Genomic DNA, 23,584 nt, shown 5'->3' with positions numbered 1-23,584 from the left:
GAACAGAAATAATTTTCAAGGGATTAATTACTTATTTAGAAATCGACGATATTTGGTAAGTTTCTCGTATTATTATTCCAACGGACTTGAGAAATTATACGGTTACGAATTAAAGGAGGATAATTAAGTCATTTTCCTTGAAGGGCAGTTTAGTCATTTTAAACTTGAGATTTTTTTTATAAGGGCCAAAACCCCATTTATCCTTTTTCTCTCTAGTTCTCTCTCTCACTAAAACTGATCTTTTACTCCCTCTTTCTGGAGCTTGCTCGTCCACCTCCCAACCTACCACAATCCCCACTTTTCTCACCTAAATTTCACTCAACATCAACATGTAATGTTCTTACATGATCCTTGTCACATGTACACCCCAAAAATAAGTCTCAATTCCCTCTTTCTCTCCTTAACCGAGCCATACCACCATCCTCATTAAATTGGGTTTTGTTGAGTTCAAGCTTCACAAGTACATGTATGTTGGTATGTGACTATGATATATTAAATTGGTGTTTTAGAATCAATTATTAGATAAAAGGCAAGCTGCTGAAGTTTGGATAATAGAAGTTAGAGGCGTGATTGCTTGATAGTGGAGGTTTAAACTTGTGATTTTGGGTTTTGATTGGAGCTTTAGAAAGGACACGAATTTAATGTTTCAAGTGTGGTGATAAGTTGTTATTTAAGTTGATTGTGACTCTGAGCTTAAGATGTTTCCAGAAGCTAAAAGGTGAGTTATCTATTAAGCTTGATTTTGATGTTGGTATTGGAATTAATTGTGAGGATTATGATTGAATTTCAATGGTATATTAGTTAAAATTCGTAAGGGCAGATTATGGTTTTTGGCTCATATCTTTTTCTGTGTAACCTGGAATTGAGTAATTGTTTAAGTTTCATATTGTACACTCAATTCCCTTCAATTTGGATATAAGCTTTGTATGATTCGGACTAATAATGAATTCGGAAAACGCGTTTGAAGTTGGTAATTGCTGCAGAAAAATTGCTTACGGGTTTAGACGTAGATTTTGGCGGAATAAGCTAAACTGCGAGTTTTGGTTGACGGAATGGTTTCAGAACTGAACCTATGTACTTGGTAGACTTGGTAAGAGTTTAACTTGATGGTTGGACTGGAATTGGTGCTTGCAGAAGTCATAAGCTGCAGTTAAGCTGTTTTGGAGAAAAGTGCTTATGGAGCACCGCATGAGCTTAATTGCGACTTAAGCATCATGGAGAGTTCAGAAAAATGTTGAGGTGAGTTCCTTTAGTTAGAAAACTTCCCTTTGGGTAGTTAAATTATGCCTTTAGAATAATAGAATATGATTTAGTACATTAGTACATAATTTAGTGACAATATGATTAAGATTTATACCCTTGCTAGAGTACTCTAAAAATAACTTTTATGTTGATAAATATGATTATGGTAATGTAGAAGTTAGAGGAAAAATATTATGATAAGTTTTACGTGAGAATGAATAAATGTGCAATTTCGGCTAACGTTACGTAAAGTGAGAATTGTTTGATTTTATTACTTTATTTTGACTCTTAGCTAAATTAAATTACACTTTTAAGGTAATATAATGGTTTGGCTTGGCTAAGACTCCAGTTCTCATTATTTCCGAATATGTAGCCGAAATTGTATTATGCATATCCTCTAATCATACACTACCATAATGTATATTTATTTGTGTAAAGGAATGTTTAGAGTAAAATGGTCATTAAAACAAATTATTCATGGGTAGATTTCCAATTATTGGAAAGTAAAGAATTCTAAGTATGAATGTTCGGCTTAATTAGTCGGATTTAATTTATCAGGATATGGGGAAAATTTTATAACCTTTTAGGAATGGCATATGACAACGATATGCCTAGAACCTGATTAGGTTAGTATCCGAATTAATTTCAGAACAAAGACGGAATCACTACGTCTTTATTATTAGTTTCAGGATGTTTTCATTAAAAGAAAATCAGTTAAGTTATTCCTCTCTATCTCCCCGTCAGTAGTGGAGTTGAGGATTAACTCAGTTATTAGAAATCAGTTCAAGTTATAATATTAAAACATGTTTAAGCTGTGGCTTTCGCTATCCCGCCAGTTGGATACGAAAGGTTCCCGCCAGTTGGAACGGACACTATCCGCGAGGATGACCCCACAATAATCAGAGGAGTCCGGTATCCCCGTCAGTTGGGTTCCCGCCAGTTGGAAATTAATACCGGTCAGAGTGGAATAAATTCCGGGGTTACTCCACCTGGGTTTATTCCGTAAAATCAACTCAGATAATATTGTTTGTTCAACGCTAACATTTCTAACATAATATGACAGACATTATGATTATGTTTATGATTTTGTCATTAGTATTAGAATTATATTAGTAATTCAGATAGCGATCCTAGTTATCCCCCGATCGCTCAGTTATGCATGATAAAACAGTATAAACCCGGAATGGGTTAAGTTTAGAGACAGATGGCGATCCTAGGTTCCCTGTGATTGCCTACAACCTAGGATAGGTGGAACTCACTGAGACATCCCGTCTCACCCCAATCCCTTTTATTTTATTTCAGAGGCACAGGTGGATCGCAAGCAGGGCAGTTCGTGATGAAGTAGAAGGAGAAGCTGGACAATAATATTTACTTGTCATTGCATGTATGTTGTACACGTCAGTGGCACTATTTTAAATGTATAGACAAGTAGTTTTATGATATGTTCGGAAGAAATTTTATTATTGTAATTTTAATGTATCCAATGCCAAGTTTAACGAGCATACTAGATATCCTAGGTAATTTCTAGTATGGGTGTTACAATTTGGTATCAGAGCAGGTCGATTCAGATCGTGCCTTGGGTCATTAGAATTCAATAGAATGCAGTGGGACCATTGGGTTCCGGATGTTTATTCTAAATGTCATATCTACCTGAGCCTGATCAACTCAATCTAGTATATGACAGTTAGAACGAATGTCTGAGAGCTGAATAGGACCTAGGAGGAATGAAGCATAAGAAGAAGGAAAGTCAGGGTGTCAGGTTTATAGGGAATTTTGCTAAGGAAGTATTCGAAGCCAGATGGTGGCTGATAAACTGTGAAGCTGAAGATTCTTCAAGCACATAAGGGAAATGTTAAAATTAAGACGGAGTACCTCAATATCGATGGACACGTTGTTGAACGGTAGGGATTATTGCGACCTCGACATGAGCAGTAGTATAAGAAGCATAAGTAAGGCATGGAAGGAAGAAATATTTCTGAGTGCGAATTTAAGACGGCATGATTAGAAAGAGGAACTTGGCACCAGGAAATCATCGGACGATTAAAGGAACTCACAAGTTTTCAGTGGAAGTAGAGTATGTAAGAAGTGAAGGACTCGAATGCATGGAACAAGCTGGATTTTGATGCTTGAGTTGTTAAGTGGACTAATTAAGGAATAAGTAAGTTATTTTGGAAAAGCCAAGGAAGCCCCTCAATGCGAGCATTGAATCGACAACGTAAGTCAGATAAACTATGTTGGATTAGTCGCACCTCCCGAAATCTAAAGTGCTAGATTTATGAATCAGAAAGTGAAGATGCTATACCGCATAAGAGTCAAGAAGGATGAATAAATAGTAGTGGAAAGATCCTTACGGATTAGAGCACGAATTGGATGTATCTTTTTATTAGCAAGGAATTGCAGAAAAGTTAAACTAATAAGGAAATTGAATAAGACCCCTTGCATTTATCACGATATTAAGTTGTTCTTCGAACTAAGAAATACAAGTATAACAATAAGTGGAAAGAGATCCCGGTAATGGTCAAAGACAAGATGTAAATTTTCGATCCAAATGGAAAATAAAGATTTAATAATAATAAGTTGCGGAAGTTCGGTGAACTAATGGACAAATGATGTCAAGCTCTTTCAACGGAATGTCGAGGACAAGAATGTATTAACGCATGAAAACAATAAGTTGATGTGTTAAAGATTAAATCAAGATTTTTGAATTTGAAAATTATTTTTAAGGTTCTTCTACAGGAAAAATTGTCGCTAGTGTAAAAGAGTTAATAATGAAGTAAAGTATTGAGGTTAAACATTTTTATCTGATGATTTTTCTGATGCAAATGTCTTGAAAACCAAAAGAATGATTTTGTTAACTAAATCGAATTTTGGGAGTCGAAGTTATTACAGAGGAGATCGTAAGTGTAACTGTCAATACAGGCAAGAACAAACTAAATGGAAATAAGACTCGAAAATTCAAGTATGTTTTAGTTCATAAATAATGTGAATGTGAGAATCATTCAAAGAACACTTTGCGAAAACAAGTATGTAGTGCATGTTTAAAGAAAAATTGCAGTATTTGAAAATGACTCGTCAGTGATTACAAGTCGGTGCTCGAAATAGCAAGAAGTGTAAAGTTAGCCCCATGTTCATAACATGCAGTAATGAGATGGAGAAATTTACAGTATGGTTGGAGCAGTATGCCTAAGCGAAGTGAATTAATAAATCAGAGTAGCGCAGCGAGATATTAATCAGCAAGAAGTAACATAAGGTGCAAAAGTTTAAGACTTTGAATGAGATATTTATGGGAAATCTTAAGAGACGAATTAAACAATTTTCCAAACTGCATAATTCACAGATATTAAAAGTTCAAGTAGTAAGAGTAGGAGGAAAGTGTTCTTACCTTGTTAAATCTAAGAAAAATTGGAATTACCTCTAGTATGTAACTTAGTTAGTCGACTTGGTGATTACAAAGAATGAATTAAAAGTATCAGTTTAGCTAAAAAAAAAAAAAAAAAAAAGAGTCATGTATAAGGTAACAGATATGGATGTTGTATCAAGATGATTTTATTTTGGTTTGAAATACTCTCATGGAATATCAGGTATTTAAGTGCAAAGATGCTACTCAGAACAAGAATGCGTATGCTTAAACACAATGTTGTGAAGTTCGGGAATTTTAAACTCCATAATTTTTCAAGGTAAAGAAAATAATGATGTCACTCAAGTTAGAAAATTATCCGTGATATATGGTATGAAATTACAAGATAGTTAGGGATAATATGTTCCCTAAAGTAACGGTTAGAACAATATTGTTCAAGAATGAAATGTATATTTTGAACATATAAGTTTAAGAGAAGATCTATGATGATATTTTTTTTACTCATCCTAATATGATTAAGGTGTATGATCAAGGTGTATCGTGATTGATTTAAAGTCTAGTATAGATGAAGCATAGTTGAATGACTATAAATATATGTCATGTATTGAGCTGTCAGTTGTATTACCTCGTGTATTGTGTACTCGTCAGTTAGTGCACCATTTCTCATATAAGATTTATATATTTAATGTACTCGCCAGTTAGTACATTATGTATTTAAATCTGACTTATGGATTGTACTCGTCAGTTAGTACTTCCATCAGATGTTTGAGGTAATATCATGTTGAGTTTATTCATATAAAACATGACAGATATCAGAAGTAACATTTCCTATTTATGTGTTGATTAACGAAGAAAGTTGAAACAATTCTTACTTTCGATGAAATAAACTTGACGTCAGATATTACTCAGAGTAGGGACGATCTTATACAGATTATGATATGATTATCATTATAAGACCTCGTTAATTGGGGCATAATTCAGAAATAATTTTTTTTTGGGGAACCAGAAATGGCTTGAAAGATCACTCAAAGGTTATATTTGTTCAAGACAAGATAAAGAAATCGACGAAGTCGATAAAAGTGTTACTCCAATAAGTGTATCTAGAACTCAGTGAAGCTAAACAAGTATTAGTAACCTAAGACAGATTTATAAGGAGAATGTGGAACCAAGAATTTACTCGAAGGATATCAGGCACATTGACTCGTTTTGCGTTCCACTCTATCATAAGGTGTATACTATATACTACAACTCACAGATAAAGAGGTTATTATCGAATCCTTTCGACAAAAGATTGGAAGACATGTCCTGAAATCAATTTTAACCTATTAATTCAAGTCAGTTGTATCTATGGCCAGGTAGTCGAAAGACTTTATGTAACAAGGGAAACCGATAATTTAGTCGGATAAAGAGAATCAGTTGGTAACAGACATATGTGGAAGTCTAAGATCGAAAGTATAGAGGAATTATTTGTACTTATTATCAGGTAAACTCTAAATTTCGAGGACGAAATTTTCTTAAGGGGGGTAGAGTGTAATATCCTGCGAAATTTTAAATAAACTGTCGTATTAGTTACATGACAGAACGGAAATAATTTTCAAGGGATTAATTACTTATTTAGAAATCGACGATATTTGGTAAGTTTCTCGTATTATTATTCCAACGGACTTGAGAAATTATACGGTTACGAATTAAAGGAGGATAATTAAGTCATTTTCCTTGAAGGGCAGTTTAGTCATTTTAAACTTGAGATTTTTTTTATAAGGGCCAAAACCCCATTTATCCTTTTTCTCTCTAGTTCTCTCTCTCACTAAAACTGATCTTTTACTCCCTCTTTCTGGAGCTTGCTCGTCCACCTCCCAACCTACCACAATCCCCACTTTTCTCACCTAAATTTCACTCAACATCAACATGTAATGTTCTTACATGATCCTTGTCACATGTACACCCCAAAAATAAGTCTCAATTCCCTCTTTCTCTCCTTAACCGAGCCATACCACCATCCTCATTAAATTGGGTTTTGTTGAGTTCAAGCTTCACAAGTACATGTATGTTGGTATGTGACTATGATATATTAAATTGGTGTTTTAGAATCAATTATTAGATAAAAGGCAAGCTGCTGAAGTTTGGATAATAGAAGTTAGAGGCGTGATTGCTTGATAGTGGAGGTTTAAACTTGTGATTTTGGGTTTTGATTGGAGCTTTAGAAAGGACACGAATTTAATGTTTCAAGTGTGGTGATAAGTTGTTATTTAAGTTGATTGTGACTCTGAGCTTAAGATGTTTCCAGAAGCTAAAAGGTGAGTTATCTATTAAGCTTGATTTTGATGTTGGTATTGGAATTAATTGTGAGGATTATGATTGAATTTCAATGGTATATTAGTTAAAATTCGTAAGGGCAGATTATGGTTTTTGGCTCATATCTTTTTCTGTGTAACCTGGAATTGAGTAATTGTTTAAGTTTCATATTGTACACTCAATTCCCTTCAATTTGGATATAAGCTTTGTATGATTCGGACTAATAATGAATTCGGAAAACGCGTTTGAAGTTGGTAATTGCTGCAGAAAAATTGCTTACGGGTTTAGACGTAGATTTTGGCGGAATAAGCTAAACTGCGAGTTTTGGTTGACGGAATGGTTTCAGAACTGAACCTATGTACTTGGTAGACTTGGTAAGAGTTTAACTTGATGGTTGGACTGGAATTGGTGCTTGCAGAAGTCATAAGCTGCAGTTAAGCTGTTTTGGAGAAAAGTGCTTATGGAGCACCGCATGAGCTTAATTGCGACTTAAGCATCATGGAGAGTTCAGAAAAATGTTGAGGTGAGTTCCTTTAGTTAGAAAACTTCCCTTTGGGTAGTTAAATTATGCCTTTAGAATAATAGAATATGATTTAGTACATTAGTACATAATTTAGTGACAATATGATTAAGATTTATACCCTTGCTAGAGTACTCTAAAAATAACTTTTATGTTGATAAATATGATTATGGTAATGTAGAAGTTAGAGGAAAAATATTATGATAAGTTTTACGTGAGAATGAATAAATGTGCAATTTCGGCTAACGTTACGTAAAGTGAGAATTGTTTGATTTTATTACTTTATTTTGACTCTTAGCTAAATTAAATTACACTTTTAAGGTAATATAATGGTTTGGCTTGGCTAAGACTCCAGTTCTCATTATTTCCGAATATGTAGCCGAAATTGTATTATGCATATCCTCTAATCATACACTACCATAATGTATATTTATTTGTGTAAAGGAATGTTTAGAGTAAAATGGTCATTAAAACAAATTATTCATGGGTAGATTTCCAATTATTGGAAAGTAAAGAATTCTAAGTATGAATGTTCGGCTTAATTAGTCGGATTTAATTTATCAGGATATGGGGAAAATTTTATAACCTTTTAGGAATGGCATATGACAACGATATGCCTAGAACCTGATTAGGTTAGTATCCGAATTAATTTCAGAACAAAGACGGAATCACTACGTCTTTATTATTAGTTTCAGGATGTTTTCATTAAAAGAAAATCAGTTAAGTTATTCCTCTCTATCTCCCCGTCAGTAGTGGAGTTGAGGATTAACTCAGTTATTAGAAATCAGTTCAAGTTATAATATTAAAACATGTTTAAGCTGTGGCTTTCGCTATCCCGCCAGTTGGATACGAAAGGTTCCCGCCAGTTGGAACGGACACTATCCGCGAGGATGACCCCACAATAATCAGAGGAGTCCGGTATCCCCGTCAGTTGGGTTCCCGCCAGTTGGAAATTAATACCGGTCAGAGTGGAATAAATTCCGGGGTTACTCCACCTGGGTTTATTCCGTAAAATCAACTCAGATAATATTGTTTGTTCAACGCTAACATTTCTAACATAATATGACAGACATTATGATTATGTTTATGATTTTGTCATTAGTATTAGAATTATATTAGTAATTCAGATAGCGATCCTAGTTATCCCCCGATCGCTCAGTTATGCATGATAAAACAGTATAAACCCGGAATGGGTTAAGTTTAGAGACAGATGGCGATCCTAGGTTCCCTGTGATTGCCTACAACCTAGGATAGGTGGAACTCACTGAGACATCCCGTCTCACCCCAATCCCTTTTATTTTATTTCAGAGGCACAGGTGGATCGCAAGCAGGGCAGTTCGTGATGAAGTAGAAGGAGAAGCTGGACAATAATATTTACTTGTCATTGCATGTATGTTGTACACGTCAGTGGCACTATTTTAAATGTATAGACAAGTAGTTTTATGATATGTTCGGAAGAAATTTTATTATTGTAATTTTAATGTATCCAATGCCAAGTTTAACGAGCATACTAGATATCCTAGGTAATTTCTAGTATGGGTGTTACAGTGTGTGTATGTGTTTTGAAGAGATTGCATCTCCTACTCTTTTTTTTTTGGTGGTGTCTGGGGTTCGAACCCCAGACCTTGCATATATTATGCATTGTCCCTACCAACTGAGTTAAGCTCACGAGAACTTTTATATAAATTGTCTTCTTATATATTTTTGGTAATAGAAATTTAGAATTGAATAATAATTTTACGTGCATCAGTTCCTAAAATAATATCAATGAAAAAGCTTAGAAAACTGAATAGATGGAGACAATGATTCTCACGCATATCTATTTTTAGCTAAAATGGATCTTAAAATGACCAAACTCAATATTTTTTATTTAATTTTGATAAACATACATAAAAACATCACTCCCTATTTTGAGTATAAATTATGATTGTATATATTAACAACATCAACTTAATTTTTTGTTCGGTCATGAAGATTTATCTCTTTCGTCTTGACAATGGTTCTTTAAAGAATATATATATATATATATAGGGTTATGTTACAAGCCACCCTTTGGTGGTGTCTTTTATCAAGTCACACCTTAAGGTGTGATTTTCACTTTTTAGTTATAACTTTGATAAAAGACACCTTCCTAAAAGTAAGTTGGTGTCTTTTTGCAAATACTCGTAGAGTAACTTGATAAAAGACACCTTCATAAAAGGTGTCTTCTATCATAACCCATATATATATATATATATATATATATATATATATATATATATATATATATATATATATATCACATGCCATTCTTATACTAAATGTAAAAGTATAATAAATTATTATATTACACAGTCATATTAAGTATAGTTATACAATTTTTATTTTGAATAGGCAAAATATATTAATGAGACATTAGTCTATTGCACACTAAGCTTAGTTCATATAGTCATAAGCATGTTTTTTAAAGTAAAAAAGGATACACTAAAATAAATAATTAACACTTAAGCAATATATATCCAATCGATGATTATAATTTTTTAGTGACTTTTAAGTTTCATATATTTTAAAAGCAAACAAAACAACAAAGTCTATTAAAAATTTAAAGGGTAAGAGAAATATAAAATGAAGTGTGATAAAAATAGTAAGTGTAACAAAATTATGACATCCAACTAATTTTTGACTTAACTATTAAAGATAATATTATATATGTGGTAGGGTTGAAAAGAAAATGTGATATGTTTGAATCAAATGATACATTGATATCTTTAAAATTAACAGAGAAGAAGACAATCTATAAATAGTATTTTCTGTTACACTGTTTCATTTAATTACTATCATCTTAGAGTACAAAGGTAAAACTATAAGGTTTTTGAAATTAAAGATAAATAATAAAAAAATCTAATTTATTAGGTGCCAACATTGTAACGAAATGACAACAACACGTAAAATATTCTAGCATGATACTTATGTACTCTCTTGGGTTTGGTGCTCATAGAAACTATGGAATCATTTCCTCACATATACAATAGCCAAAGTTACATCTCGGTTTAAGAGGAAACATACATGGACAATTAGCATCAGTAATACATGGAATAGCCGCTGTAGTGAAACAAGAGAAAAAAAAATGTCATTTAGATGGAATAAAATCAGATGTAAAAATGATGAAACAATGACTTACCTTCAACTTTTTTAGCAACATGATATAGGTAAAGAAAGATAACCATACCATAAACAAACTTGAAAAATTTAGCCATGTTTTCCTCCATTTTCATGTAACAAATAGAATGTGATTTTATCACTTTATAATTTATAAAGATAATGCTCTCATTACATCAGTTAAATAGTTTATTTTAGCACTTATGGAATTATAAAAAGATTTAAAAAAAAAAATTGAATCGTTATTAAATGTCTCTTAAGTGCACCAATGTGATGTTATTGCCCCTTTAGCATACTAAGTAAGGAGGTCACATAAAAAAACTCGCCAATCATAAGAATTCATTCATTTTTTTTCTTTACCAAATATCCATAATTTTTAATCTTTCAAATGATAAAAAAATGAAAATATCACAAAAGAGGAATACTATTGTTTGACCAAGGAAAGTTTATATGAACAAATGATGCACCTTCAGGTGAAAACATATCTATGTACTGAATTAGTGTATTCTAACATCATGGTTAGCTACAAAATATGGTTCATTAGTTGCGATTTCTTCATGTGAGCCCTAGGCTACACCAGGGCTATAACTACTATATATGTTCAATTTCAAGTTCAAACATGTTTCCTCAAGAAAACACAAAAAGTTCATTATTTGTAATTATGCATATTTAAATTTATGGAAATGCATGTTGTAACAACCCAAATTTCTAAACTCTATAAGAGAATTTACTTTGCAAGCTAGTCGAGTGGGTAATTTTCCTAAATTATGTAAGAACTATTTTATTTACATATTTAGTTGGATAAAATATTTAATGTTTTAGGTGATGAATATCATTTGAAGGATATAATTAAGAAAATATAATAAAATTGTTGAAAAACAATGAAGTATTTGAAAGTGAGAGAAATAAACACAATAGGGGGTAGGGGGTGTCATATTGTAATTTAAAATATTTTATTTTTATAAACTATAAAAAGTACTCTTTGAAAGGTTAAGTATAAAATGATATGTTGAAATACCTTGACAAAATTGATTTTCTAAAAACAAGATAAATAAGTAGACGTCCACAACGATTTATATAAGATGACTATCATCCTAATATGTATATCTATTCCATAATCTTTTACTTCTTACATCCTATACTTCACAACTTCTTAGAACAATGCATTCCTCCTTTTATTAAGCCAACATACGTCAATCAAAGCAAATCAAAATTGAGAAGTCCTAATTTAATAAAAACGGTTCCTTACGATTAACAAGAAAAACAAAGAATTTTTTTCCTTTTTAGGGGATCACTTTCATTCGATGAAATTTTTTAAAAGGACTAAAAATGAAAGTTTGTATATTAGAGGGATAAAAAATATATTTAACGCTTAGAATTTACAATTTGTTGAGCTTACTATTTAGTTGTAGCAACGTTTAAAAACAAATTACAGTATCAATTAGACATATATTAAATATTTCAAAAAAAAAAATAGACATATATTAATGTTGTGTATCAATGATTAATAAATAATGTGTCATAGTCTCACTTAGAGATTAAATTATACTTTAAGTAACTTAATTTACTACTAACATAATTAAAATTTGCATAAACAAATACATTCAACAACTTTGATTAAATATTTTCTTTTTAAATCAGCTAGCAAACAATATGTAACAAAACAAAATAATGAATATATTCTCTTGTATCAATATTTTTTTATCAATTCATTTGTATCAATATGAACCAAGTTTATTAAAAATTAATCAAAATTTTAAATAAAGAAATGAAACTTGATTAACCAAACTGAATCCAATAAAAATAAGCCCAATTGAATAAGGAGTGCATGCTCAACAAAAATAAGCTCAATATAAACACAAGCATAACATTATAAAAAAATACTAAAACAAATTTAAAAAAAAATAAAAAAATTATAAATGTAACAATACTGTTGAGATAGAAATAATTTTTCAACTTAACCAATAATGATATACTTATATGTAGTAAGGTTGAAAAGAAAATGCAATAGGTCTAAATTGCAGCCCATGGAAATATCTTTAAAATTAAGAGAGAAGAGAATCTATAAATAATATTTTTGCTTTCATTGTTCTATTTTATCACCACCATCTTAAAGTACAAAGCCAAAACTACAAGATCCATGAAATTAGAAAATGATAATAAAAAAAATTCAACTATTGGATGCCAAAACAATAACTAAACTCCAACTCTTGGAATATTCTACCAGGGTGTTTGGGTACTCTTTTAGGATTTTTGCTCTTATAATCTATGTCATCATTCTGACACATATACAATAACCTAAATTACACCTTGGATTAAAATTAGAAAACCGATTACATATAGTCTGTGGACAATCGACATCTACATTACAAGGAACACCCGCTGTAATGAAGAAAGAGAACAAAATAATGTTACTAAACAAGATAAAAAAAATTAAATGAAATTTGAAAAGGATGAAAAAATAGCTCACAATCAACTTCTGTTGCAACAAGAAATAGGGTAACAAGCATAATTACAACATAAAAAAACTTGACAAGTTTAACCATGTTTCTCCCCTTTTGCATGTAAAAAATAAAATGTGATTTTATAATTTATAAAGATCATGCTATCCTTACATCAATTAAAAAGCCGCTTATGCAATTATAAAAATACATTTCTAAAGTTAGAATAATTATTAAATATCTCTTAAATGCATTAATGTGTTGAATTTGTTTCTTTATCATGCTTAGTAAGGAGGTCACATAAAAAACTCCTCAATCATAAGAATTTGTTCTATTTTATTTTACCAAATATCCATTATTTTGACCTTTCATGATAAAAAAAATAAAAAAACACAAGAGAAATAATATTGTTTGGCCGTGGCAAAGTTATTTATAGAATGCGAACCAATAGGTGAGAGCATATTTTTGCATTGATTGAACGTATCGTAGGATCAATGTTAGCTATACAATTAATATGATTTATTGATTGTGATTGCTTCATGTGAGCCCTATATAGGCTATACTATATCGGTTTATAATATATAACACAATTAATTTAAATATTGGAGACAATTAGCATAAATATCGATAATAATCTATATCTATATTATATATAAATAAATAAATATATATATATATATATATATATATATATATATATATATATACTTACTTTTTCACTATCCCAATTATATACTTAAACAATTTTTTCTATAATAAAGAGTGTTGTTGGTGTCATTAAAAAAAAAGAATTTAGATTATATTTTTTTGTTATATTGTTAGTGTCATTGAAATAGATAATCATGGTTAGTTTGGTTTGTTATAACTTGAAAGCAACAAACATTTATATTTTTTTCTCTAAAAAAAAACATTTATATTTTTAGTTTTAATCAAAATCAAAATTTCATGAAAAAAACACCGTTTATAATTTTCAAACATTAGCGCAATAAAAAGAGCGAAAAGACGTGCACTGCCCGTCTTTCCGCTAGTTTAAATAATGCAAACATGTGCACACAATCAAAGACAAGTGCAACAAATGTTAGAATTTTTTTCTAATATTTTGTGAGCTATCTAGGTTTTGGTTTTATTAGAATTGACTGACGTTGTGATTAATTTAATGATGCTTTGATCCGATAAACCTGATCAACTAATAATGGGTTTTGGACACCTAATACTATTTAGGTGTTGGTCTTTAGACACCTAGAAATTTCTCACGTGAAAAATGCTATTTGAAGCGAACCCAAAACACATGAAAGCATCCCGACGGTGTATTCCATCATGTCTTTATTTTGACTTCCGCCTTTTTTCCACCAACAAGCTGTAAATTCAGCTAAACTCTGATGTGTGATTGGCTAAATTATCTTTTGTAATCCTTTCGTTATAATTTTCTTCGCTGGATATAGCAAAGCTGTCCTCACATACACCTAAAAAAAACACTCTAACTGGTAGTTAACTATTGTTCATCACTTTTTAAATCGGTTTAACCAATTTAAAAGTGCTTTGATTTTGATTGATTTAAAAAGTAATGTGAATGGTAGTTGACTACCAGCGAGGGTATTTTCAAAAGTTTGAGGTGTTTGGGAGCAAATATCAGGTGCCTAAAGATCAATTTTCATATTGATTTGTGTAGACAAAAGAAGTATAGACCCAACCACTAGGGTCTATTAAGGGTGGCATATAGGATTATGTGATTATAAATAGAGAGCCTATGTCTCCTTTGACATTACTTTAACAATCACTCATTTGTAGTTTTCCTTCATTGAGAACCGCAAATCCGAGTGTATGTGGGTAGACAAAGGAAGATTGAGTCTCACAACTCAGCCAAGACCGGCCTAAGGGCCAAACAACCCAAGCAAGGGCTTTAGGCCTTAAAATTTTGGATGAAAAAGAAAGGCCTCTAAAAAATTAATTGGTTATAAGTATATTAAATGACAGATAAATTACATACATTTGCATAACTTAATTGATTACCAAAAAGGCCTTAATTACTCTACATCATGAATTCAAATTTTGGTCTCCACAAAATTGATTTTATATAAATATTCAGTTAATTTTTTTTTAAGACTTTGTTAAAAAATTTGCTTTATGCCTCTTAATCTGTTAGGCTGGCCCTGAACTCAGCGAGTTCAATAACAGGTGATTACGACTTCAACAAATAAGTGTATTCTAATTTCATATAATAACTTAATTATTTAATTTTACATGTGGTATCCGTGTATAATATTATATGATTTCGAATCCAATCTTTCTCAACAACATACTTGACTTTCCTAAGCAATGCGATTCGATAAGTTCTTTGGTATTGGTTTGAGTGTTTGTGTCTTTATGTCTGTCTGTTATTCAAGTTCATGGCCATTTTTCCAAATTGAAATTCAAGATTACTAATTATATCAATTCTTTTCTGGTTAAACATTGATGCCTTCATAAATATAATCGAAATTTCTTGCAATTTGATGATTCTGGTTTCTTCTTGTTTGTTAATGGAAAATTCCTTGTATCGATTGAAAGTATCCTCCAGCCATGCAGTAATGTCCTGCTAAGGAACTTGCAGTATCAAAGTATTTGTAAATATCGATCCACTTGCAGTATCAAATTATGGTTGAGCAAGAAACTTTTTTTGCTTTATTTTGACCTCAAATGCAAAAATACTTCAGGTGAAGTTATTAATTCATTTTTTCTAATAAGATTATGGTGTAATTAATTATTTGAAGTTTTGAACCAAGAGAATACATATATGATATATCTTGTGTTGAACAAAGAATGAAAGAAAACAAAAAACTAAATAGTATAAATTACTCTGGTATATTTTTGTACCTATAATAAGTTTATTAAAAAAAATACAGATTAATCAGCCTATGGTAACTTATGCAGTCTAATATCGATGAACAAACTAGTAAACAGGCATGTCCTATGTCTTCATCTAGGATTTTCTATGATGATTTAATTTCTACCGATCGTGGTCTGTCGATTTTTTTGGGGATTTTCAAATACCCCATAAACTAACAAAAATTGTAATTTTATTCTTGAACTTGTGATGGATGCAAGAACTAATGATGCTAAAATAATTAATCGCATATTTTGTGCTTACACTACAACTTAATCTCTATAATAACACAGTTTTGTTGGAACAAATTTTACAACACACAATAGAAGCCATATGTATGACTGAGGCAATCACATGCGCCTAGGGCATGTGTTGTGCGCCCCGTGCGCTGAAAATGCGCGGGGTGAAAACATCTTTTCCTGCTTTTTTATGGGTAAAGCCGGCATTTTTAACTCAAACTCATGTAGAAACTCTTACTATAAATATCAGCGTTAGAATTTTTCGTTCAGAACTGGAGCAGTTCAAGAGGAAGACAATTCTATGAGCTTCAGGAGGAGTTTCTATATTCTCCCTGTTTGTTTAGGGTATGTTTTTATCTTTAGTAATTTGTCTTTAGTTACCATGTGTAACTAAATCTTATTAGGTTAGTGTTCTAAGCTGAACCTCTGTTTATTTTCTTGGATATTTATTTAATTTAATTAATGTCGTTTATTTTATTTATTTATTTTGTGGTCACTATTAAGTTTTATTAGGATTAATTTATTTCAAAGGAGCGTAACCCTAGATTAGGTACTTATGTTATAAGTGTAACAATACTGTTGAGATAGAAATATTTTTTCAACTTAACCATTAATGGTATTCTTATATGTAGTAAGGTTAAAAAGAAAATGTAATATGTCTAAACTGCCGCCCATGGAAATATCTTTAAAATTAAGAGAGAAGACAATCTATAAATAATATTTTTGGTTTCATTGTTTTATGGGCAAATTACACTCACCTCCCTCGAATTATGTTAATATATCACTTACATCCCCTCGATTTTAACAAATAACACAAACCTCCATTCACTATGACAGTGTTAAAATGGCGTTAAAAGATAAAAGAAAAACTTAAACTTTGGTCTTCAGTCTCTCTTCCACCAAAACGATTTCATCAAACAAATTTGTTCTATCCCCTTTGTGCCTCGTTCGTGAGTGAAACTGTTGCTGCCCACAAAAAGATAAATCACCAAAACCATTGAATTTGTAAAGTGACAGCCTTTTTTTTACACCCAATTTCTTTAAACAATGAATTTCGTCTTTAAACAATGAATTCCGTGACAACACTTATTTTTTTACGGATCCCATTTGCTGAAGATTCTAATCTTTAGGCTCGTAGATAGGGTTGTATCCATCAACATTAACACTGTATTTGTGCACAAACTGGTAATTAAACACCCTTTCCCTTTTGTTTTTTAACAGAAGCATCAAGTCCATAAATCCATTAGAGAGAACCATGTCGAGGTTTTCTATTTTTCTTCTCCTTTCTTTTATTTGCAGTTGTTTGAGAGAAAATCTATAAAATCATCTATAATTTTGTGAATGAGTTGGTTATTAGGTGAAGTGTTCCAACTAATCCTAGAATGTAACAACGGAAACAATTGCAATGGAAGAGAGGTAAATGGTCACCATTGACGATACCCTTGATTTTTTGGCGGGAGTTTCCCATAAAAGCAGAAGAGCATGACATGAGGTAAGCTAAGACTTCTTTGTCTTCTGGTGAGAGAGCAACGGTGGCAGTGAGGATTGTTACTGGAAGGACGGATAGTATGTCTGCTATAGTTGGCACTACCAGTTCCATAAGGTGTGTCTATCTTAATCTTCTTGACGCCACTGGACACAACTTTGAAAGGGAAGGAAATTCTCCAACTAAAGACTTCTCAACCGTGAAAGGGGTTGGTTTGAGATTCATAGAGGCCATCACTGAATTAAAAGCAAACAATGTTAAGTGAGTGTTAAGTCCCAAAGGGAGGTGCATATCTATATTAAGAGAACTCAAGGGAGGTTTTTGTCTATTCTAAAACTAGAAGGGATGTTTGTGTTATTTAAAAGAACCTTAGGGGAGGTCAGTGTAATTTCCGTTGTTTTATTTTATCACCACCATCTTAAAGTACAAAGACAAAACTACTGGGTCCTTGAAATTAGAAATTGAAAAAAAAATACAATTATTGGATGCCAAAACTATAACTAAACTTCAGCTCAAGAAATATTCTAGTAGGATGTTTGTGTACTCTTTTGGGTTTGTTACTTTTAGAATCTATGTCATAATTCTGACACAGGTTTCGTATAATTTGGACTCATGAATTTATGGGTTCATATTGAACCAATTTAATATCATCCATGGATATATAGTTTAATAATTTGTGCGGCGAGGATTAGATATTGGGCACCTTTTCTTTAGGTGAATGGTCCAAGTATGTGGTATTGCAGAAATAACAAGGTATTTGACTATTATTTTTTCCACCCTATCCATTTTTCGCGCGTCCAATTTTTTTTTCTTCCAAAAATGTCCTTGAGATTTTCGGATTTTAAAATCCGAACTAGTGTTTTCCTTTGTTATAGGGTGAAAAAAAAAGAGTTTTTCACCGATTCGGATTTTATAATCCAAAAAAATCCGAAAATCTCAAAAAATAGGGCGCGCTATTTGATTTTTTCGGATTATAGAATCTGAACACCCCCTAAACACCTTTTTTATGATCAAGACTCCCTTATAAGGGACTTCTTACGGGACTCCGCCCATAAAAATCTAAAATTCTATCGTTTAGACCCTTTTTTTTTCATGGTGCTAATGTAGTTCGGATTACGTAATCCAAACTGCATCAACACCAATTCTGAACATTTTTGTAACATGGATAATCATTTTAAGGACAATATTAATCTTCCTAACTCTCATTCTTGTGTTTTTATGATTTTATTTGACATGGATAGACCCTTTTTTTTGTTGTTTATAAAAAGCGAAATTCAAAATTGCTGAAATGGGAGGAGATTATGATTGCTGATTATACATAAGCATAGTATGGATTATGAAATCCGAACTCGTCCGAATTATGAAATCCAAACTCGTCCGGAATATGAAATCCAAACTGCAAATGACATTTTTGGAAATTTTACAGGGTGCGTGAGAGTGTCATAGGATGGAAAATATTATCGGGCCAATATCATAGCACAAAAAAGGCTATGGGCTTAACATACACAATTGGGTAAAGAAAGGAAAATTATACCTATACCCTTAGAGTTATACCTTCACCCCTACAAAACATTAATAATTTCAATTTTGCTCTTTTTACCATTTAACTTTTTTCACATTCAATTTTCTCAGTTTCAACATTTCCGAATTCAGCATGAGCATGTTTGAATAGAGATCCGGAATCAAGTTTCAAACCGGAACAAAATATAAAATAAATTGGTTGATGAATATTCAAATCGTATTAGTCCAAAGTAGTTGAATTAACTTTAGAATCCGTCTTGAAACGTTTAAAATATTAAAATTAAATTAAATTTAAAAATACCATTTTTAAATAAATAAAATCATGTTTTAAGGGGATAAAATCATTTTTTTTAAGGAGGGGGGATAAAATTATGTTTTTATTAGTTTTTATTCTGATGGTAATAATAATTAAATTCACCTCCGTTAAAAAATGATAATTAAAATATACACCTATTCCTTTTTTTTAGATAAACAACGTATGGATAGGTTTTTATTTCAAAAAAAAAACGTATGGATAGGTTTAACACGTTAAATTAAATTTTTAAAATTTTATTTGAAATAAATAAAATAACGTTTTTATTTTAACAATAATAATATTTAAAAATACACCTCCCAAAAAAAAAATTAAACACTCCTGAAAAACTTTTAATTCTGTAAAATAAAAAACTGAAATTCAAGTTTTTTTTTTTTTTGACAAGAACTGAAATTCAAGTTTTTAACCCAAATTTTTATCTTTGCAGCATCAACAGGACGCATGTTCAGATTCCAAATAGCACTCGAAAATTTTCAACCCATATATTCTAGATTGGTTTCGATTGAGAATAAATAAGATTTTATGTTATTTTAATAAGATCAAAAAATACAACACATATTTAGGTGAAAAATTTTCAGTCGATCAAGAAATGGTAGGATTGAGAGGACAACAATGGGATAAGCTTTTTCCTTTCTTTAGTAAAACTCAACGACATATAAATTGAGAAGGAAATTTCTTTTGATTTTAGTATTTAATTCATAACAAGGGTAAAAAAGATATTTAAAAGCCACATGTATAATTTATAAATTGTATTAATAGCCTATTATGATTTCCACAAATGGGGAAAATATATAATTATTCATAAAACAGGAGCAACCCAATATTAAAGGTATTTTTCATTGTTCCATTTTGAACCAAAACCAGAAACCAGTGCAGCCTAAACGGCACTTCCTTCACATATACACAACCCGAATGCACACTTCGACTTAAAATTAAATTGTAGGTTAGATATCCGATCACACAGAGTCTGTGAACAATCAACATCATCGTTACAAGGAATACCCGCTGTATTGAAGGAAAAGAACAAAATAATGTTACTAAAACGAGATTAAAAGAAATAAAAGGAAATTTGAAAAGGATGAAAAATTAGCTCACAAACAATTTCCGTTGCAACGAGAAATAGGGTATAAAACGCAATTATAACATAAACATACTTGACAAGTTTAGCCATGTTTCTCGCCTTTTGCATGTAACAAATAGAATGTGGTTTTACAATTTATAAAGATCATGATATTGTTTCATCAACATAAAAAGCCGCTTATACAAGTATAAAAATACCTTTTTAAAATTAGACTAATTATTAAATATATCTTAAATGCATCAATGTGTTTTGTTTGTTCCTTTATCATGCTTAGTAAGGAGGTCCCATAAAAAACTCATCAATCATAATGATTCATGCTATTTCATTTTAACAAATATATCCATTATTTTGACCTTTCATGATATTTTTGCATTGATTGAGCGTATTGTAGGATCAACGTTAGCTATACAATATGGTTTATTAATTATTAATTGTGATTGCTTCATTTTTTTTGACAGAAAATAACTATCTCATTTCATTAATAAGAACATCTTGAATACAATCAGGTAATACAGTGAAAATGTGGATACTAGCATATAATGTGGCTGCCCTAGCAAGTCTATGAGCAACCTCATTTGTTTGTCTCCTAATAAACTCTACCCTTGAGTTTGTGAAAAAGGATGAGAAGGTAGTCCTACATTCTCTGATGATAGCTCCTAAATCAGATACATCATTTCTAATGCTGTGAAAACTATCTACTACCCTCTTAGAGTCAAGCTCAAAAATTACATTATTTAAATTCTGCTCTTTTGCTTCATGTGAGCCCTATATAGGCTATGCTATATCAGGTTTATAATATATAATAATTAATGTAAATTGATGAGACAATTAGCTTAAATATTGAACATAATTTAAATAATGCAAACATGTGCACACAATCAAATACAAGTGCAACAAATATTAGAATTTTTTATATCTTAAATGCATCAATGTGTTCTGTTTGTTCCTTTATCATGCTTAGTAAGGAGGTCCCATAAAAAACTCATCAATCATAAGGATTCATGCTATTTCATTTTAACAAATATATCCATTATTTTGACCTTTCATGACATTTTTGCACTGATTGAGCGTATTGTAGGATCAAGTTAGCTATAAAATATGGTTTATTAATTATTATTTGTGACTAGTTTGCAGCCCGTGCCCTGCACGGGAAATTTTTTGCTGCTTTTTCGTTTATATTTTTTAATTTATGTTGATAATATTTAAAATACATGTCAAAATATATGTGTATCGTATCTTTGTTTATAAAGGGTATAAACATATTTTTTGAGGTGGTTTTTTTACTCAATTGTTTCCATTCATTTAAATTATTTTATTATTTTGGGTTTCAGAGATAAAGAGGTAATCATGATAGCAACGAAAGTTGAACATGAGTTTTTTTTTATTAAAAAATCTATCCAGACATGCTTATTCACAGTTAGAAATGGAATGTCTTTGATCCAAAAACTAATGTGATATACACGCAAAGAAATCTATTAAGAAAAACACATAACTTTAACAACCTAAATTGTGTTAAAAGAAATTAAAAACTTATGTTTCATTGCAAAACTAACTTTAAGAACAGATTAAAAACGAACTTCATCTTCGAAGATACCAGCCCGTGAAGTGAAATGATACAAATTTCATGATAAATCATCTTTGTCAAGTGAAATGAAAAAAATCTTATAATTGACAGCCAGTGAAATGATACGAATTAAAAAAGAAATGATACCAGCCTGTGAAGTGAAAAAAAAGTTTGTCAAGTGAAATCATCTTTGTCAAGTGAAATGATATGAATTAAAAAGAAATGATACCATCCCGTGAAGTGAAAAAAAAAAAAAAAGCTTTGTAAAAGTCACCTTGACAAATATTGGCTACTCCAGTGGAGTGAAATGACACATAGTTTTGTGGTAGTCATCATTGACGGCCCTTGTAAATTTACGCCTTTAAAAAAAAAATTTGTAATTTTAGTATTGTACACTATGTATATTTTAAAGTTGTGTCTAGTACACTAATGTTCTGGACCGGCCAAAGAGATTCTTGGCCCATTTACTTAGGCCCAATATCATTCAAAGCCCAAACTCCACGTTTGGCATTATTGCTCACAACATACCCCCCTCGCCCGAAGGGGGGTGCACGAAGCAAAGAGACTGGTTCAAACGAACCCCATCGTCTCTCTTGCACGTTGTGCACGTTCCCGCAATAAACTCTCTGGCGGTTACACTTCCCACGATTTCGTAACCGCCAGAACCAGGTGTTCCTCCTCAACGGCTCTGCAGCCCTCCACCTCTATAAATAGGGGACTCACCGCAGTCCCCAAGGTAGAATTCTTTTCTTCCCCTAAACCTTCACTCTCTGATCTCTACTGACTTGAGCGTCGGAGCACCTGCAGGTACACACCCCCCATCCGCTCCAAGAAGCATTCTGACGTATTCCACCACCGTCACCACCACCGCATTTAAAGCACCGGCAGTCTCCTTCTGATCAGGTACGATCAACTAATATTCTCCCGTGTACTTAACAACATTAAACAAATTCATAGTACATACAACACCTTCTCTCAACTATTTTTCAAATATGTAAAGGAGCAATTTTTTACTCTTGAATTTTTTTTTATAAAAAATGAATTAAGGACTATGTTTTTATGAAACAACTTCAATTTTGAGTTGACACCCATGGTTAAAAACCATGATAATATAAAAATATATGAATGAAAAAAGATAGCAAAAATACAAATCGTAATAGTAAAATATAAAAATAAACCTAATTAAAGACCAAAAAAAAAAAAAAAAACTCTTCTATCAAGATGGTCAAATGTAAAATGGTGTGCTTCTCACTTTGTCACTTTACATATTTATAAGTAAAAATGATCAATTTGGTGCACAAAACAATTACAACCCGGTGCATAAATTTCAGGTATTTTAAGTTAAAATTTATTTAAAAGTTATCATAGAAATTAGTTTGTCTTAATAGGCAGACTTGAAGATTTTTAATGTTAAGGCTTAATTATTAGTCAATTCTGGTTTGGAAAAAAGTAATTCCATGTAATTTTAAGTTTTTTTTTTTTGGTGAACTCCATGTAATTTTAAGTTACAAATTAAAATTTAT

At 31.3% G+C, this 23,584-nt stretch overlaps 5 long non-coding RNA genes across 7 annotated transcripts; 2 read left to right on the top strand and 3 right to left on the bottom strand.

The window, feature by feature from the left end:
* Nucleotides 1–214: 214 nt before the first annotated feature.
* LOC146939387 (uncharacterized) lies at nt 215–2,744 on the top strand. 2 transcript variants are annotated; one of them, XR_015031636.1, is made up of 3 exons: nt 215–718; nt 984–1,239; nt 2,545–2,744. It is a non-coding gene; the product is annotated as an uncharacterized LOC146939387 (long non-coding RNA). The 2 variants fall into 2 exon arrangements; XR_015031635.1 differs by having other exon boundaries at nt 968–1,239.
* Nucleotides 2,745–6,393: 3,649 nt separating this feature from the next.
* On the top strand, nt 6,394–8,923 carry LOC146939386 (uncharacterized). Of its 2 annotated transcripts, none has more exons than XR_015031634.1 (3): nt 6,394–6,897; nt 7,163–7,418; nt 8,724–8,923. It is a non-coding gene; the product is annotated as an uncharacterized LOC146939386 (long non-coding RNA). The 2 variants fall into 2 exon arrangements; XR_015031633.1 differs by having other exon boundaries at nt 7,147–7,418.
* Nucleotides 8,924–10,133: 1,210 nt separating this feature from the next.
* LOC146939385 (uncharacterized) lies at nt 10,134–11,928 on the bottom strand. Its single transcript, XR_015031632.1, has 2 exons — nt 10,576–11,928; nt 10,134–10,496 (listed from the first exon to the last, which is right to left on the bottom strand). It is a non-coding gene; the product is annotated as an uncharacterized LOC146939385 (long non-coding RNA).
* A 688-nt stretch (nt 11,929–12,616) lies between these two features.
* Nucleotides 12,617–13,379, bottom strand: LOC146939384 (uncharacterized). The gene is made up of 2 exons (XR_015031631.1): nt 13,024–13,379; nt 12,617–12,935 (listed from the first exon to the last, which is right to left on the bottom strand). It is a non-coding gene; the product is annotated as an uncharacterized LOC146939384 (long non-coding RNA).
* A 6,697-nt stretch (nt 13,380–20,076) lies between these two features.
* LOC146939383 (uncharacterized) lies at nt 20,077–21,613 on the bottom strand. Its single transcript, XR_015031630.1, has 2 exons — nt 20,512–21,613; nt 20,077–20,421 (listed from the first exon to the last, which is right to left on the bottom strand). It is a non-coding gene; the product is annotated as an uncharacterized LOC146939383 (long non-coding RNA).
* Nucleotides 21,614–23,584: the final 1,971 nt, after the last annotated feature.

This window comes from Medicago sativa, chromosome 3, assembly GCF_051527215.1.
Source record: "Medicago sativa cultivar Bolivia chromosome 3, Bolivia_mono, whole genome shotgun sequence".
Taxonomy (NCBI): domain Eukaryota; kingdom Viridiplantae; phylum Streptophyta; class Magnoliopsida; order Fabales; family Fabaceae; genus Medicago; species Medicago sativa.
The sequence above is the reverse complement of the archived record's forward strand: the minus strand, read 5'-3'. Positions and strand labels throughout refer to the sequence as shown.